The sequence below is a fragment of the Eulemur rufifrons genome, chromosome 21 (genome assembly GCF_041146395.1).
Source record: "Eulemur rufifrons isolate Redbay chromosome 21, OSU_ERuf_1, whole genome shotgun sequence".
Taxonomy (NCBI): domain Eukaryota; kingdom Metazoa; phylum Chordata; class Mammalia; order Primates; family Lemuridae; genus Eulemur; species Eulemur rufifrons.
Window position 1 is genome coordinate 26,023,657 of NC_091003.1, and position 12,817 is coordinate 26,036,473.

Sequence of the window (12,817 nt, forward strand, 5' to 3'; positions counted from 1 at the left end):
TGCCAGCCCAGCTCTGCTCCTGCTGCCCCAGAGCTCGCCCCTGCCCCGTGGGACAGGCCCTCTGCCCCTCCTGAGGCTCCCCGAGGCCAGCCAGATGCTGGGGCGCTCTGACGGAGGCAGCCAGCTTCCTGTGCCCAGGACCCAGCATGATGGGTAGCAGGCAGGTTCCTGGCCCTGGAGCCATGGCCAGGTGTGACCATTTGTCTGGGACCCACGGACCCGGCACTTGAGCCTAGGCTGTCCGAGTTTATGGGCTGGAGCAGGGGACAAGGTGGTGTCTGTGCCTCTCAAAGCCACAGCTCTGCCCCCGGGGGAGAAGGAACCTCCTGGCTTCCTATCTCGGCTGATGGCCCGGTGGGGGATGCATTTCCTCTCATTATATCCAGGCTCCGGGATGTTGCCAGAGTGTTCATGTCATAAAAATGAACAACAGGACGGCACAGGCCGGCAGGGAGGGACTGGCCTGGGAGGGGAGGCCATCTCCGGGGCGATGCGAGTCACCAGACTCTCTCCCCTCGGCTCCGTGGCATTTTCCGGATGGCTCCAAGCCTCTGCCCAACCCTCCTCTGTTGATGTGGTCCATTTGGGAGACCCAAGGGCGGGTCTCCCTTCCTCATAACAGCCCCTTCATCGTGGGGTGAGGGGCTAGCCAGGTGTGGGGGGGGGGATTGCAGGGGTGGAGGACTCTAAGGCCAGAGGCAGGAAGCAGCAGGGGCCCGAGCCAGGTGCAGGTGTGCGTGCATTCGAGTGTGTGTGCACAGACCAAGTGTGTCCAGGAGGGCAGGCCTGGCTGCGAGCCGCCCACCAGCACGGCGTCCCCAGGCAGAGGCGACACTGCTCCTACCCCGAGGCCTGAGGCTCAGGTATCAGCTTTTACTCTGAGCCTGAAGTTTCTAGGACACCTCTGCTTTTAGCTTAAATGTTCACGTAGATTTTGGCCCTCGGAGGACCCGTGACTTTTTCACCAGCCCTGATAACTGCCAGCCTCTCCCCAGGGGTCACCGTGTGCTGCGGCCTCACAACACGCTGGCTCTGCGCTGTCATCTCGCTGACTCCCACTACGTGCCTTGGGTCAGCCTAATATCCCACGTTACAGATGGGGAAACTCGGTCCAGCTTCTGAATCCCAGGGCTCCCCAAAATCCCCCACCTGGCTAGGGAGGCATGGCCACAAGAATCCAGTCCCACCTCACGGGCTTTCCCCAGAAGGCAGGCGGGGGCAGGGGCAGGGTGGTGGGGGCAGCCAGAGGTGTGGGTCTCTGTCTTGAAGGTGCCTTTGTCACAGCAGTATCATGCAGGTGGGGACAGGCAGAGTGACTGCAGCCAGCCTGTGGGGAGCCCTAGGCAACAAATGGACAGAGGCACAGACGGACGGGACAGCGATATGGAGGCGGAACTAGGTGATAGGATCATTGTGGGGAGGTGTAGGGGTGCTCGTCCTGGGAAGTTCCTCTGAGCACCACCTCAGGGCTGCTCTGCAGGCTCCTGACCAAGGGACCACGGCACGTGGTTGACCTTCATACCCCAGATGAGGGTGGCCAAGGGCTCCCCACCAAACTGTCCAGGCCTCGTGGCTAGCCATGGGGCTCTGCCAGTCCCCACCTATACCCCACAGACCCACCCCCACCTTGGGAAGGCCTGCAACTCTGGCACAGTGACCCCCTGAAGGCTGAGGAGTCTCAGACTGGGGCTTGAGCCCTGCCCAGGCTGCAAGAACCCGCCAAACGGCCAGACTGGCAAGCTGAGGACCCTTGGACAGCTGACTGCAGGAGGCGGCTCCCACGGGCACAAACTGAGTCCAGAGTTGAGACGAGGGAGTGGCTCGGGCTGGGCAGGCAGCTCCGGGCCAGGGTGGGCAGTGAGGAGCCGGGGTTAGGATCAGTAGGTCTGCCTGAGAGCTCAATCTGCACTCATTGCAGTGTGGCCTCAGAGGCTGCTGCTCCACAAGTCTCCTGGCTTCCTGCTGTCAGCAGGGCATAAGATCAACGGCAGGCCTCTGGAAACATGGCCTTGCGACAGCCAACGTGGGCAGGTATGCAGGGCACTTCTCGGCTGCTGGGCAGGGAAGGTTTGCACTGCTCAGTGACAACAGTGTCCACTACAGCATAGCCAGTGCACTCCACCAGGCCACTGCCACTTTGGGAGCATTAGGACAGCACGCCCACTCCCACTGAGAACACCAAGGCACAGCCCCACCTTCAGGGCCACGCAGGAGAGGCTGGGCCCTTCACTATCCCCGCTGAGCCTGCACTCGGCCACCACCTGCCCTGTGGCCTGCAGGTCTCCCTCTGCTCACATCGGGGTGTGAGGACAGCAAGGGGCAGGGGGCCCTGGCTCCTCCGGCTCCACACCATCGATGGGCAGCCCAAGCCAGGCACCTGGAGAAGGGTCTCACCCACGGGAAGCCTGGGTGGAGCCGGTCTTGCTCGCCGTGCGGTCCTGGCGGTGGTCCTGGCTGCCCTCTGGCGGCCACATTCAGCTCCCAGCTGCTTTGCAAGTGGTGGCCAGCCCCTCAGTCCCAGGGGCAGTGGGGAGGGCCTGTGCCTGACTCAGGTGGTGGGGGGTCTGCAGGCCACACAGGTGTCTGCCAGCTCTGCGCCCATCTTCCCAACCAGAAACAGGCCGAGATGTGCAGCCCCCTAGTGAGAAGGTCCATAAAGGGATCTCCCACCCGGTGTCCCCCTAATTCTGGGGCTCCTGCAGAGTGACCCAAGACCTCGTTCTGGTCTTAATGGAATCAGGTGGCAGAAGAACAAGCACGTGCCCCTGACCAGAGCTACTTGGGGAAGCTTCCAGAGCCCCCTGTGACCCATCTGGCACCCTGCAGTTCTGCCCCCGGACTCTACCCATTCCTGGCCACATCCTCAGACTGGGCCACGACCCCACCCCAGCTCTACCTCCTCCCTCAGCTTGGGCCAGGCGGGCAGCAGGGCAGACTCAGGGGGCTGGCCAGCTTTGGTGGGCTGCATACCCTTGGCCCCTGCCAGCTGTGCAGAGCACCTGGCCCCCCTCAGAGGCAGGGGGTCCTACTGCTCCTGCCCCCCTAGGGCTGTTTTGTGTCCACCCCAGGCCTGTCTCTTGGGGTGAGAGGGCACAGTAAAACTCATCCTGAAGCCTTGCACAGCACCCACAGGAATAAGGCTGCAACCCTGCCCTCACAGAGCCTGGGAGAGGCAGAGGGGCCACCTCTGGATGGGGTGCCAGAGCCCACAATGGGGCCAACCAGCCCAGATGTGGCAGCAGGTGGAGGCTCTAACACAGCAGGACTGAGCCCAGACCATTCAGTTCATCCAGCAGGTCCCCGTGTTTTTGCAGAAAAGCCCAACTGGGGGCTGGCTTGGCTGTGCTCCGTGACCCCCTCACCAGGTTGGGACTTGAGCCCCTGTGCTGAACGAGTGCTCTCCTGTGCTGGGCCCTGTTGGACCCCAGACTGAGGGTGGGGATGAAGTCAGGGGACAGCCAGGAGCAGGTAGTGCAAATGGGAGGGGGCAAGGCTCAGGGGGAAAAGTCCATGTCCTCGCAGACACACAGCCCCACACACTGTCGGCTGACCCGAGGCCTGGACCACCTGCTCAGGAACTGCCTGGCCATCCGCCCAGCACATGAGCAAGGGGGCCCTGCCAGTCCCCTGCATCCTGCACCATCCCAGATCCAAAGACACAGAGAGCACAAGACAGGCAGCACTTGCCCAGGGTGGACCGGACTCTGGGACTGGCATGACCACAGCCCAATTCCAGAGTAAAGGCAGAGAGGCTGGGGTGTGGAGGGGGTGGAGGCTCCCTGTGCACCCCTGGCCCATACTCCTGGGGAAGGTTTACCCCACAGGAGTGTGGGTGACCACCTGAGATTGTTGGACGGCAACATTAAGAGCCTACCCTAAAAGTTGAAACACACGGGGTATTTTTCTTTTTCTTGTTTCTCAACGTGCCTGGGTGTTCATTAAAGGGGCACCTGATCCCTCAGTTCCACGTCACTCTGATGCATTACCCATAGGTTAGCAATGACAAACTGTTGTTAGGTATCCAATATTCAATCACTTACAAATCAAAATAGAAAGGTCGAAATCTCAGGCCGCCAGCCCAGGGCGACTCCTCAGCAAATCGGGCTGGGCATCGGAGTGGGGGGACAAGCCTCCACCCGAGGCTCCGAGGGGGCCCCAGGCCAGAGCACCCGGCAGGGACCACTCACCCCCGGGCAGCGGGAGCAGCGCGGCACGGGGACGCCCCTTTGGCGGGCCGGTGCCCCTGCGCTCCCCGGCGACGCGCCGCCCCAGTAAAGTTCCCCGGCCTTGCCGCCCCCCGGGCCGGGGGAAAGTTTCCGTGGCCGCCGGGCCCCGGCTGCAAGGCGTGGGGCGGACACGGCTGCGGGGCCGGGGCGCCCCGGCGGGGTCGGGCAAGGCCCGAGGCCGCGCACAAAGGGACCCACCCCCACCGGCCCGGGGCGTCGGCGCCGCAGCGCGGGCGAGGCGCGGGCGGGGCAGAACTGGGCTCCGACCCCCGGCCCAAACCCTCGCCCGGACCCCGACTCCGGGCCAAAGACCTGCCCAACCCCTGCCCAGACTGCAGCCCAGACCTCCGCCCCGCCCCCAGTCCCCACCCCAGTCACGGCCCCGACCCGGGCTCAGACCCTCGGCCCGGGCCCCGCCCCCGCCCCCGGCCCGAGCTTACCTGTGCGGCGTGGGCGGCTCCGCAGCGCAGCGCAGCCCCCGCCCCCGGGCGGGCGTCCCCGAGTCCCTGGGTTCCTGAGGCGCGGCGTTCCCAGGATGCGGCGCGTGCCGCCGTCCGCGGGGCCTCACCTCGGGCCGGTACGGGCGGACCCTCCCTCCCGGGCGGCGCACAACCCGCCGGCCGCCTCCCGCCCCTAGCGCGGCCCGTGCGCAAAGCGGCCCGGCCGGCGACGCGACCTCCGCCCCGCCCCATCCGACCGCGAATTTTCCCATTGGTCGAGAGGCCCGAGGCGGCCCGGCAACCGGCGCCGATTGGACAGGCGCGCGGAGGCGGCGGCCTGCCATTGGGCTTCCGGGGTGTCGGTCCCGGCAGATGACCGGCCCCCTCGCGGAGGATCAGGCCCCGGCACCTGCCGGCACCGCTGCGGCGGCTGGGCGCGCGGGGCCGCCCCTCTCTCTCGGCGTCTTCCGCGGATGTCCCCGGACCGTCGGTCCCTAGCTGGGCAGGGGCGCCGGCAGGGGAGGGATGGGCAGCGCCGGCGCCCCTGCCCCGGCCTCTGGCCGCGTGGCCCCCACCGCCGCCGCAGTTCGCAGGTGTCCTTTGCCGGCGCCTGCCGCGCAGCGCTCTCCCGCCGACGTGGACCGTATTCCTCACACGCCCGCGAGGCAGCGCTCTGCCGCTGGCCCCATTTCACAGACGGGAAACTGAGCCTTACAGAGGTTCTCGCTCGCTTTAGGTGACCGGGCTTGAACCTGGCGTCTGACTCCGGGGCCTGGGGCTCTCCCACCCTCACCACCTCTGTCCCCGCAGCGCGGGCGCGGGTGAGGCCTTGGTCCAGCGAGGCTGAGGTGGGGATGGGGACTGCAGTGTTTCCAAGGCCAGGAAGAGACCCCTCGTAAACCAGCGGTTTAGAGTTTACCCCCGTATAGTACAGAGCCCCGGGGCTCCCTCCAGACACGGCCCCCCACCGTGGGGCTGCCCTTCCTCACCTCCTCCTGGCACCGCCCTAGCTCTCGGCGTGGGGAGGGGGGCTGTCTCCGCCGCCGTGCATCCCATTCCTGCACCCTGCCTGGAGTCATGGAGGCACACTCCCCACCTGCTGAGATTAGAACAGGTTGTGTTTCCCTGCCAGGTGGAGAGCACCACCCTCATCTTTGCAGTGACGCAGGGCGCACAGGGCACCTACCGTCACTCAGCAAGCTCTACAGACTTGCGGGTGGTGTGGGAGGAAGAGCAGGGATGCTGCCCAGTGGGGCTTCTCTCTCAGGGAGATCCTGAGATGGCCCCTTGGCCAGTGTCCCTGGCTGTCGGTTGGTCCTGAGCCTTTCCTAGCCCCAGATGCAGCTGGAGATGACCAGTTTCTCAGCTCACGACATTCCCAAGGCTGCTGGGGGAGACGAGCTGCCCACGACAGTACTAATCGTGGTGGTGGAGGGGAACCAGACACCCCTGTCTTACTTACCCGTGTCCAAAGTCCAGTGTGTTCACCCAGTAGTTGCTTGGTCAGAACAAAGAAAGTGAAATGGCCTTGGGCAAGCACTCACCACTGGCACTACCAGTGGGTCCACTTGTACCCTGGCAGTCATGGCGAATTGATCCCTCTGTCTTTCAGAGCCAGGCAGCTACTACCAATCGATTGGAGCTGGCACTCGAGGTGACAGCCATTTGGTACCCTGGCATAGGGACGTTGCTTGTGGCTCTGGAAGGGCAGAGTGAAGCTTCCCTCCCTGGAACCTAGGGTGGCGCAGTACCATTGTGACATTTTGGCTTAGGTGCTGTGTGGCTGCGGGTTCTGTGTCCTCTTTTTAGGAGTAGATTTGATAAGTCCAAATGTCCCCAAGCATCTCTCCAAGGGCATCGGACCCTGGTCCTCCTGGAGCCCCTCTTCTCACAGTGACCTGTGGTCCAGCACTACCCTTGCTCCACACTTGCCAAAAGAGAGCGAAAGGGAGAATCACCCACCCAAATCAGCCCAAGCAAAGACTACCTCCCTCTCATCACCACCCACACCCCCATAGGGTTCCAGAGACCACCAGCTGCATACAGAGGCTCAGGGTGGGCAGGACCAGCACAAACAAGATTCAGGGCCACTGTCCAGCAGTCAGCACACCAGGCTGCAGGTAGGATCAAAAACAGAGAGCAGGTAGACCACAGGGACCGGTAGCCCAGTGTCCTCTCTTCCTCTCGCCCTCTCCACCCAGCTGCTGGCCAGCTCTGAAGGGGCAGCTGTAGGGCACATGGGGAAAGCCACAGGAGAAAAAGGTTTCAGCTGGGTGCAGGAAGAACTTCCCAACAGTTTCAGGTGTTCAGAAACCAAAAGAGTGGCCACAGGAGGTAGTGAGCCCCTGTCTGAGGACATGTACAATTAGAGGTGGGATGACAGCCCCTTGCAGCCCCAAGATCCCAGGGCTCAGATGCCCACCCCTAGACCCATCTCATCTGCTCTCTGGCATCATACAGCATCCAGACTGCAGTGAGTCAGTGGTGGAAGAAAACATCAGAGTGCCTGGCTCAGTCTAGCTGGGGAGAGTATGGCTGGGGTGGGGCTAGCCCAGGGCCACATGTTGTCTGTGACAGAACCACCAGCTGACACGTCACCACATCCCTCTTTGTGGGCAAAGGGAAAGCTTAGTCAATCCACATCCCACTTTGCAGCACATGGCCTGGTGCTTTGAGGCAGACTATTTTGCAGCTGCTGCCCAGTACCCCAGGGCATGGTTCCTCATCTCCAAACCCCAGATACCACTTGTCCACCACCACTACCTTTTGGCCCTATGGACCATATGGTCTGGCCGCTCATAGGGAAATCACGGGGACCAGCCTGGCATGGTTCCACTGCCGGATGGTCTGGCACAAGTGTCTGGCTGCGTCTGCTGCCTGCTTGCCAGGTGTCCCTGGGCATCTGGGGTCCTTGGTCTCCTCAGCTGTAGAAGGTTCCAGGAGGATCACAGAGACTGCAAAAGAGTGGGGCAGAATGGGCCTGCCCTTAGGTCCAGGTGAGACTCTTGCCTTTGCAGATTACCAGGCAGGCCCTTGCCCTCTGTGAGCCCGTTTTCTGCAGGGCATCGGGGCTTTGGGTCAGGATCAGGGTGCCTAGGTCTTCAATGCAGGGCCGTGGAGCTAACCCAGCCACTGCTGCTTGCCACTGGTTATACTTCAACTGAGTGACATAACTGCCCTGAGTCTCAGTGTTTATGTCTATGAAGTGGGGTGAATGAGACTTGTGGACCTAGACAGCCAGATTTAGAGTGCTTACCACACTGTCATTATCCCTGGTGTAGTTGTCATCCTTGCCATAGTTTTTTGTTTTGTTTTGTTTTTTTGAGACAGAGTCTCACTTTGTTGCCCAGGCTAGAGTGCCGTGGCATCAGCTTAGCTCACAGCAACCTCAAACTCCTGGGCTCAAGCAATCCTCTTGCCTCAGCCTCCCCAGTAGCTGGAACTACAGCCATGCGCCACCATGCCCGGCTGATTTTTCTATATATATTTTTAGATGTCCATATAATTTCTTTCTATTTTTAGTAGAGATGGGGTCTCGCTCTTGCTCAGGCTGGTCTCGAACTCCTGAGCTCAAATGATCCACCTGCCTTGGTCTCCTAGAGTGCTAGGATTACAGGCATGAGCCACCTCGCCCGGCCGTTGTCATAGTTTTTTGAGTACTCACTTTGGAGCAGACCCTGGTCCTCTGACTCCCCACCTTTCTGGAGCTTAGGCCCCAAGCACAGCTCAGAGGCTGGTGGGGACAGGGAGTCAGTGCTCACCTGCCCACCCCGCACAGCTCACACTGAGCCAGCACAGCGTCCTTGGGCCCTGGACCTGGATGTGGGCTCAAAGGCTGCAGTGGCATGGCTAGGGCTGGAGTGCCTGGTCCCTGGTCTGGGGTCTGGTCTGGGGTCCGTCCTGGGAATAGCAGGGACATTAGGGGAGGGGGCAGACATGAGGGTGTCATAAAGTGAAGGTAGGGATGTTCAGGACAGAGGATGTCTGTGGTGGGGATCGGGTGGGCAGGGATGGTGAGACCAGGACGCAGCCCAAGGGAGGCAAGTGTGGAAGTGCGCATTCCTGTAGCTCTTCTAGGGAGGGCCGCAGGGTGAGCAGGTAACAGCAGGGCTGCCACCACCTCCCAGGGCGCCCCCACGGTTCCGGAGCCCAGGAGGCCAAGAAGGCCGCGGGGGTCACGAGGCGCCCAGACAGCCGCACAGCCTCAAGGTTTGGCGCAGCCCCGGGGGCGGGGCGCCAGGAGGGCAGTAGCTCCCGAGTGACAGCGCGCGCAGCCAACGGGGCCGCGGGACGCGGCGCGCTGCCCCGCCCCTCGCCGCACCACCCAATGGTGAGCGCACAGGCGGGGGCGGGCGGGGCCTAGGCTGGCGGCGGCGGCGCGCGGGCGCGGCACCCGGAAGTCGGCGGCGGCGGAGGCGGTGAGTGTGCGGCGGGAGGCTGGGATGTCTGACTTCGCTCCCGGTGGGGTCGGCTGGGGTTCAGGGGCGCCCGGCTCCGGGCTCTGGGGGCAAGAACGGGGCTGGGTCTTCGAGGGCGGGTGGGCCGGCCGCACCTCCGTGTCCTGCCTCAGTTTCCCCTTTTTGAGGCGTAGAATGGAGTCACGCGGCTAGGCCTGGGGCTCTGTCGGATCCGGGGAGAGCAGACTCCGTCTGGCCGACGAAAGCGCGCCACGCGTGACTGGAAGGCGTTTCCGATCTTGCCCGCCAGAACGGGGTGCGGAGGCCACCACTGGCAAGCCGGACCCGACTCGCTGCGGGGAGGCTGCATGGGCATTGCGGGATGGGTGGGCTGCGGCTTTGGCCAGCATCCGGGACAGCTCTGGAGTCGAGTCACGCTGCCTCCGCCCTGCGGTTTGCTTGGGGGCAGTGGGGCAACAGCTGGTGTGGATCTGGGTAGACAGCAAGTGCTGGGTCATCCTTGTGCCTGAATGCTGCCTGCCTGGGGCTGCTGGGGTAGTCGGACCACCACCAGAGCATCAGCGGTGGGGGCTGGGCTTTGCCCTTGTTCCTCCTGGGGAGTAGGCACAGAGGACCCTCTCCCTGCCCCCAGCACCTGTCCTGTGCTGCCTGGCTTCCTGCAGGGCCACAGCTTTACAGTGAACCTTCTGCCCTTGGACAAGTCCCTGGGCCTCAGGCCCCCTTCCTCTGCAGGAGCGTCACATGCCCAGCACCAGCCAGGTTTGCTGTGTGGCTCTGGACCTGCTGACTGCTGTTGCGCTGCCATTCTGGGCTCAGAGCCCTCTTCCATGAGGCAGATGTGACAGCAGCTGTAAGGGATAGCTGGGTAGCTGTTTGGAAGGCTCGTTAGTCCTTTGGGACTTTGGGCAACCATTCATTGACCCAACCCTGTTCACACACAAAAAGTCAGGCTAAGGGGGCAGATGGTCTTCCCAAGGCTGTTCAGAGCCAGCTCCTCTGCTCCTCCTGGGTCCCCTCCCAGAAACCTTCCTGCATTGGGTGACCTGTCCTGGGGGTGGAGGCAGCTGGAGAGGGTGACCATGTTGTCTTGTGGGCACAGCATAGCCTCTGCACCTCCTCCCAGGGTCCCAATGCGCTGGTGGGGCAGGGTGGGGTGCCCTGGTACTCTCACCCCGCGGGCTCCTGTAGCATGGGTTCCCAACCCGGAGGTTCGTGTTACTTGTGTGTCCTCAGACTACAGGTCCCTCAGGCCAAGTCCCTGCCTGCCCCAATGTGTAGTGACAGTAGTCCTCACTGAATGACGGGCCAGGCCGTCAGGTCTGCCTGGCTGTCCAGCCCTTGTGCTTTGGTGTCTTCACTTGTGGGCTGTCATCCGACCGCATTTCACAATGGGCGTGATCGTGAGCGGTACCGTGGGAACTCACTCCCGCTCCGGCTTCCGGCCCAGGCAGTGAGCTCTGAGGGCATCAGGGTGATGTTCCTAAGAACCCTTGCAGAGATGAGGGGCCTATTGGGGACCCCAGAGTGGGTCTGGAGAGAAATGGCCCAGGATAGGGAGACCAGGAGGACTTTTAGAAGTGGGGCTGTGCTTGTCATCGACACTCCCAACATGTGAGAACCGGGGCCCATCCTTTGGTGACATGTCCATCAGCGTGTGATGGCAGCACAGTCTGGCGTTTGTTGGTCCTGACCACTGGGTTTGACGATGTGCTCCATAAAAACAAGGTCACCCCAGAATGACTGAGATGCCCTTTGTGGTTATCAGTGCATCTCTTTCCCCTCTTTTCTTCTCAACTTCTTTTTTAGATTGCAAAAGTAATATATGCAGGCTTAAAAATAAAAAAGGCCGGTCTCTGTCTCCCGGCGGGAGCTCCCCTGGTGCACCTGCTGGCATTTTGGAGGTGCAACTTCAAGGCCTCCAGTTCCATGCTGACTGTAAGTGCTTGCCTTTGCCCTCTGTGCAGGAGTTGGTGGAGGTGCCCCCTTTTTTGTTTTTGGTAACCACGCAGGTTGAAGGGGCTGCCAAGAGGCTGGGCCTGACCTTGGCTTGTGGGGAAGCTGAGTGATCCTGCCCGGAGGGCGTGGGGCCGCCTGCTGCCCAGAGGGTCCTGTTGTGCTCGTGTTTGTGCTGCTCCTTTGAGCTGTGAAGAGAGTGATATTCTGGTGTGAGACTGAGTTAATGCCCCAAAAGCATTGTGAAGACCTGAGCAGAGAGCATCACTGCAGAAAGTTTGTCATGGTAAAATGCCATTTAGTAGCCAAACGAGAAAGCATAGGTTGCTGAGCTCTCACCGCTCGGGTGAGTTGAGTAGGGCACTGCCGAGACTGGCCGCTAGGAGGGTTTCCCGACTCAGGGCTTTCTCTGCCAAGGCTCCAGGAACAGCGACAGTGTGTTCCCACGTGTTTACCTCCTCTGCTGGCAGCTGCCGGGAGCCCACGTCACATGTCTGTGTCTGTCCTCTCCTTCCAAAAGAGCAGCTCCAGCTTTCAAGCTCTGCCCTGGGGGGGGGGGGGGAGGCTGTCACAGCCGACTGGTGCAGTGTGTGGGTGGGGGTGGGGGACCCGGCTGCTCAGCCCTGCCACTTAGGCTCTGGTGGTCATTGAGGGGCTCGCCAGAAGCCCTCGGGACCCCATCCTCTGTGTGGCTTCTCCAGACCAGACAGACAGGCTGGACAGCCTTAAAACGTATTCCCCAGGCTGGGTGTGGTGGCTCACACCTACTTTGGGGGGCCAAGGCAGGAGGATTGCTTGAGCCCAGGAGTTTGAGGTTGCAGTGAGCTTTGATTGCGCCACTGCACTCCAGCCCAGGCAGTAGGGCAAGACTCTGTCTTTTAAAAAACAAAAAACAGAAAATCACACATTCCCCAAATGTGTGAAGTGCTTGGCATTGTTAAATGAGGCAGCAGAGTGTAGGGCTCAGCCTGCCTTCCTGTGCACAGCCCTGGCAGGAGGAGGACGCCACAAGCACCCACCCTCCCAAGCATCTAGGCCCCCTTGGCCCCATGTCTCAGTGAAAGTACCTCTCTGTTCCCTGGAGCATGCGTCCCTGCATGTCATTGCTGCATTCTGATTTGTGTATGTCCCTTCTTCCCAGACGCCCTGTTTGTCTTCTCAGTTGACAAAGGGAAGTACTTCCATCAAGAGTGAGGCCCCCAGGGTCACTGGGGCGACGTTGCTTTTCTTTCAGGTGGGCCGTGTCTGTGTAGCACTTAGCCCGCTGCTCTCCGTCCTATGTGGATGTGTCTTGTGCTGGGGCTGATCCAACCTTCTCCTGTCTCCCGGGAACAGGCGACTCTCTCAGGTTCTCCCTGCCTTTCCTTCCCTCACCCCCCACCCCTACCCGTAGGAATGTCGTGGAACCAGCAGGGGAAGAGGACAGGGCCTGTATGCTTGCTTCTGATGGCAGCTTTTGGGAGTGGACAGTAAGTCTGTGCCCTGCTGTGAAACATGCCTACTGAGAGTGCACACATTTGCAGCACCCAGCTGCGTGGATGGGACAAAACGAGCCCAGCCACGCAGCTACCCTCCATATCCAGCACCAGGATGTCTCCTTTGCGTCCCCTAGTTGTCCCCTGCCCTGGTTCGGTCCTTTGCAAAGGTCTTGCTTACCTGTGTCCTGTGCACGAACGGCCGAGAGGTATGCTGCCCTAGGCCGGCCTCCGCACTGCCTCCGGAGCTGGAGCTTGTTGCTGTCCACTGGCACATTTGGACACCACTGTGCTGGCTTCTGGGT

At 61.8% G+C, this 12,817-nt stretch overlaps 1 protein-coding gene across 7 annotated transcripts in view; it reads right to left on the reverse strand.

The window, feature by feature from the left end:
- ARVCF (ARVCF delta catenin family member) overlaps window positions 1-4,824 on the reverse strand; it is a 47,625-nt gene extending 42,801 nt beyond the window's left edge. For all 7 annotated transcript variants that reach the window (XR_011236522.1, XM_069496831.1, XM_069496826.1 and 4 more), the window contains exon 1: window positions 4,667-4,824. The gene's annotated coding sequence lies outside the window, so the exon portion shown is untranslated. The remainder of the gene's footprint in view (window positions 1-4,666) is intronic.
- Between the last annotated feature and the right edge of the window lie 7,993 nt (window positions 4,825-12,817).